At 39.5% G+C, this 6,000-nt stretch overlaps 1 pseudogene; it reads right to left on the bottom strand.

Moving 5' to 3' along the window:
* Positions 1 to 346: 346 nt before the first annotated feature.
* Positions 347 to 6,000, bottom strand: part of LOC114642562 (gastrula zinc finger protein XlCGF57.1-like) — a 107,640-nt pseudogene continuing 101,986 nt past the window's right edge.

Here is a 6,000-nt window from a genome sequence, read left to right as displayed (position 1 = left end):
TTAATTTCAAATTTTCCGATATGTAAATATCTTTTTATAATGCACTTCTCTGACGATGCTTTCATTTGATATAAATGCTGGCTTCCTTTCCTGAATTATTTATTCTTTTCCTGTTTGGAGGCATTCCAATGTCTCTACACTAATTTGTTTTCTTTTTTTAATTATTCAAGTAGCCTAAATATGCAGGTTATTCAATTTATTACAATTATTAAAATTATATTTCTGCACTGCAGTTTTGCACAAGCTGACCCAGGATTCACTTCAGTTGAGAGATCATGACCAGCAGTATATGCCCTCCTCTTCATTTTCACTTTAACACTGGACTGTGTCAGATTCTCTTATTTTCTTACAAACAGTACACTTGTGTGCACTTCTGTTCCACTGTGGTGAGGTCAGTAAATTTATTTGTGGCTCTGAAGTTTACTCTTTTACAATAAGGACTTGCCACATTCAGAAAGCAATACGGCTTCTCTCAATTATGAATTTTTTGGTGGATCAAAAGATAGCTCTTTTTTAAAAACTGTTTGCCACATTCAGAACAGCAATAAGGCTTTTCTCCCATATGAATTTTTTGGTGGCTTTGAAGATGGCTCGCTTGCAAAAAACTCTTTCCACATTCAGAACAGCAGTAAGGCTTCTTTCCTGTGTGAATTCTTCTGTGTATCTGAAGATATCCTTTGGATGTGAACTGTTTGTCACATTCAGAACAGCAGTAAGGTTTTTCTCCCGTGTGAATTCTTTGGTGGATCTGAATATCCCATTTGTGCAAAAAATGCTTGCCACATTCAGAACAGCAATAAGGTCTCTCTCCTGTGTGAATTTTTTGGTGTCTATGAAGTGAACTCCTGTTTAGAAACCGGTTACCACATTCAGAACAGCAATAAGGTTTCTCTCCTGTGTGAATTTTTTGGTGTCTATGAAGTGAACTCCTGTTTAGATACCGGTTACCACAATCAGAACAGCAATAAGGACTCTCTCCTGTGTGAATTGTTTGGTGTCTCAGAAGGCTGCGCTTTTCTGAAAAGCGAACGTCACATTCAGAACAGCAATAAGGCTTCTCTCCTGTGTGAATTCTTTGGTGGACATGAAGACTGGTCTTTTTTGAATACTGTTTACCACAATCTGAACAGCAATAAGGCTTTTCTCCCGTGTGAATTCTTTGGTGGATCTGAAGATTCCATTTTAGCGAAAAATGCTTGCCACATCGAGAACAGCAATAAGGTTTCTCTCCTGTGTGAATTCTTTGGTGTCTATGAAGTAAAGTTCTGTTTAGAAACCGCTTGCCACATTCAGAACAGCAGTAAGGTTTCTCTCCGGTGTGAATTTTTTGATGTTTATAAAGTAAATTCCTGTTTAGAAACCGCTTACCACATTCAGAACAGCAATAAGGCTTCTCTCCTTTGTGTATTCTTTGGTGGCTTTGAAGATCGTTCTTTTTCCAAAACTTCTCTCCACATTCAGGACAGCAATAAGCATTCCCTCCTGTGTGAATTGTTTGGTGTCTGATAAGACTGTGCTTTTCTGAAAAGCAATTGCCACATTTAGAACAGCAATAAGGCACTTCTCCTGTGTGAATTCTTTGGTGTATCTGAAGATATCTCTCAGACTTGAACTGTCTGCCACATTCAGAACACCACTGATGTTTATCTCCTGTATGAAATTTAAAAGAAAAAAAAAATAAAGCTTCATTCTTTAAGCTGCAGCATTAAAAGTTGGATGAAATTGTGAACAACCTTTCATAACCATAAGCAACTGTAAAACATAGGCTGCAAAAGGAAACCCGTTTAATTTCATATTTTTCATTTGTGTATTACGACGACACAGTACATGAGCACAATCACTTAACAGAAGAAGGTGAAGTAAGTAAACTAAAGAAAACAATTTGTGTGAGAGATCCAATTGACTACTGGTCACATTTATTTAACTAAATTACACAACTGCATCATCATTTTGTCATTATGCTCAGAAAATATTATTTAAAATTATATCTTGTTCTTATTTTATTTGACCAGCAGAGGTGAAAATTGGTACTCTTCAGTTTCTTTATAAAACAGAGCACCATATTAAACCTGTGAAATGCACCTTTAATGATCAGTACCTGATCTGACATTTCCCCACACCAAACCCATTTGACTTCAAAACACATGTCAAATTGACTTATTTTAATCAGCTAAGCAAAACCGAGGAATTAGCAAAGTGTTAATGAGCACCGAGAGAAAAATCTAGAGATGAGAGACATTGGATTAGTGTGGTTATTTGTGTCTGCTCTGGATGGGGAGTAGCAGTGGAAATAAGGCTTGGTTAGCTTTGTGACACACTGGTGACATTCACACTCTCCATTACAAGGTTGATAGGTTTGTATTGCCACAATTTATGCTAATCACATTGATTAGCCACAATACAGGAGAAGCTCATCTGCAGATGAACTCTGACAATTGGGTCATCCACCTGAGTCAGCTCAACACCAAGCTGTAATCACTTGACACCTCAGCTCTTTTTATCCAAATGTACAGAACATCTGACCCCTGAGAAGACAACATTTGGATACAGAATAGACAATGCAACCATAGTCAATCACTGACCTTTGACCCAAGGTATGCTGGTACCAAATATCGTGCTTGTTAAGATAATCCTTAACCAGAGCAGAAGTCAAATAATTCACCACTTCAGTAGAAATCATACAGCTCACTCCTCCTATTCTTACCACATACCTCGATTATTCCCCAGAAGACTGTTGAAGTCTCCCAGTAGGTCTACACAGCAAGAAGGTGGTAACCCTTTTTCAGCACTGAATCCAAAGTCTCTTAAAAATCCATAAACCTTGGTTCATGCACACTCACAGAAACAATGATGTAGGTTCTCCTGCATGGAAGTTGAATTCTCATTAAGATGACTTTCTAATCCTCTGGTAGAAACTCATATTGTAAGGAACTCAGCCGAGGTCTGCTCAGTACCCACACCCCTATTTACAGGTCAGTCCCACTACTTCTTGTCTGGATTTTCAACCTCAACTATAAGCTCTAGTTCATACCCCATATCTATATATATACCGCTATCTTAAAGACAGACCTTAGTATGTGCGTCTTGGGAACTGCACGTCTGACATTGTGGTCAGCAGCACAAGAGCGCCACAGGGGACTGTACTTTCTCCAGTCCTGTTCAGCCTGTATACATCGGACTTCCAATACAACTTGGAATCCTGCCACGTGCAAAAGTTCGCTGATGACACTGCTATCGTGGGCTGCATCAGGAGAGGGCAGGAGGAGGAGTATAGGAGCCTAATCAATGACTTTGCTAAATGGTGCGACTCAAACCACCTACACCTGAACACCAGCAAAACCAAGGAGCTGGTGGTGGATTTTAGGAGGCCCAGACCCCTCATGGACCCCGTGATCATCAGAGGTGACTGTGTGCAGATGGTGCAGACCTATAAATACCTGGGAGTGCAGCTGGATGATAAATTAGACTGGACTGCCAATACTGATGCGCTGTGTAAGAAAGGACAGAGCCGGTTATACTACCTTAGAAGGCTGGCGTCCTTCAGCATCTGCAATAAGATGCTGCAGATGTTCTATCAGATGGTTGTGGCGAGCGCCCTCTTCTACGCGGTGGTGTGCTGGGGAGGCAGCATTAAGAAGAAAGATGCCTCACGCCTGGACAAACTGGTGAGGAAGGCAGGCTCTATTGTTGGCATGGAGCTGGACAGTTTGACATCTGTGGAAGAGCGACGGGTGCTCAGCAGGCTCCTATCAATTATGGAGAATCCACTGCATCCACTAAACAGCGTCATCTCCAGACAGAAGAGCAGCTTCAGCAACAGACTGCTGTCACTGTCCTGCTCCACTGACAGATTGAGGAGATCGTTCCTTCCCCAAACTATGCGACTCTTCAATTCCACCCGGGGGGGTAAACGTTAACATTGAACATTATACAAAGTTATTGTCTGTTTTTTACCTGCATTATTATCAATCTTTAATTTAATATTGTTTATTGTATCAAGTATGCTGCTGCTGGAGAATGTGAATTTCCCATTGGGATTAATAAAGTATCTATCTATCTATATTACAGGAGCAACATTCCATGGGTCAGAGGCCAGTTTTCACCACCAAGGTCTAGTACACATGGATCTATTCCACTCTTGCTCATATTCAACTGTCACTTCACTCAACCTTCATCCTTCCTTGGTGATCTTGCAGAGTGGTTCAATGCATTTGTGTCAGATTAGGCTTGGACAGTCTACGTGATCCACCTGGCCACCATTCACTCGTCAGTGATCACTATGCCCCAACCTGGATCGAGGCATGAGGCACAATATTCCTGTTCTTAGCAAGGGTCTCTGTAATTGAGCTGAAAGGGCCACTCATGGGTTGTTTTATGTCGACATCTCATCTTAGACTAGTTTTCTATGGCAAACCTGTTCAGCACAATAGGGCTGTAGGATTAATCCATTTCTCTATGGCATAACTTGTATTTGTAAATGTCAAGAGCTGTGATTTTAACTACCTATACATTATAAGATATTAAGCACTGCATGCCCATCCGTAAAGCTTTTTTTTTTTTAATTTTAAATGATTATATTTGCATGTTTCCCCCCAATCAATAAATACTTGGTACCCCATATCAATGTGCAAACATTATCAGAAAGGTGTTCAGATTTATCACACAAAACTGAAATCGCTCTTTCCCTCACACAATAGCATTGCCCTTTACCAGCATACTTAATACATGTCTTAATAGTTTTCATAATGTTTGACAAAAAATGGTAAGAGTTTAGTAAGCTGTAGAAGATCACCAGATCACTTACAGAAGTAAAATGTTTTGTTCTATGTTTATATCCCAGGGCTTGAATTTTAGAGAGGAGTTGCGGTTATCCCTTCATCACTTAAAAGTCCTGCATGGTTTAACTTATTAAAGTGGGGACATCCTCCAGCACTTTCATTATTGGCACTTTTGTGTGTTTATAGAATTAGCTAAGTGAATGCAGAGATTATTCACTTTTGCAATACAGCACATACAAAGCCACAATTAACATACAGGAGTTTCTCATTCATCTTCTGTGTGTTATGAATATGGCTGAAGTTGTCTGTCCAACCATCCATTTTCTGAGCAGCAAATCCAGTTCAGGATCGCTGGGAGTTGCTGCCTATCATGGCTGGATCCAACCTTGGATGGGGTGTCAACCTCGCACACATCATCAATACATCATTCCAAAATAAAATGCATTTGGTTAGTGTTTCATAATTTCCACATTGGCTGGACATTCCTTAATATTGTGAAGCATAAGGCAAATCTTTCCAATCAAACATACAATGTAAATGGAAGCAGACAGTCTTAAAGATGTGAAAGTAGCAGGGCTAACTATATGCCATAATTAATCAAAACGAATCAGCCAACACTAAATTTGTACTCTTCCTTGTCTTTTCAAGATAAAATAATGCTGTTTATTTATTATAATTAAACTACTATACATTGTTATGTCTAATAAACATGCATATGATGTTGGAATTGTCATAAAAATTGAAAATATACATTTACAAAACAGCAAAAGCGCTTCAAGTATTGTTTCAATATATGGAGTAGGAAGAACAACAGTGAACGGTATAAAGCGGGACGATGACAAAATTGAAAAACATATCGAAAATTGAAACCACTGTCAGTAATGTTATTCTGTATTAATGTTAACGATCTGCGTTGTAATTTTCTTTTTAAATTCTGTTATGTTTTGTTAATATATTGTGACGTGCAGGCAGCCTGTGATGTGCTGTACAGGAGCAGAAAGGGCGGAATGCTGTGTAAGTGATGGGACTGGCTGAGGGGCTTCTGTTCTATGAGTGTCAGACATGTCTGTTAGGAGAAGTTAGGAGAAAAAGGAATGTGTGGCGGAAGGAAGTTTTGAGTAGGGAGTCAGGAGACAATAACCAGGAGTGTTTGCAGTAAAGAAAAAGACTGAACGTCAGTGGCAGGGGACAAATATCAACCGGGAAAGCTTTCCTTAATTGT

This window comes from Erpetoichthys calabaricus, chromosome 1 (assembly GCF_900747795.2).
Source record: "Erpetoichthys calabaricus chromosome 1, fErpCal1.3, whole genome shotgun sequence".
Taxonomy (NCBI): domain Eukaryota; kingdom Metazoa; phylum Chordata; class Cladistia; order Polypteriformes; family Polypteridae; genus Erpetoichthys; species Erpetoichthys calabaricus.
Note: the sequence above shows the minus strand (reverse complement) of the source record. Positions and strands in the feature narration are given on the sequence as shown.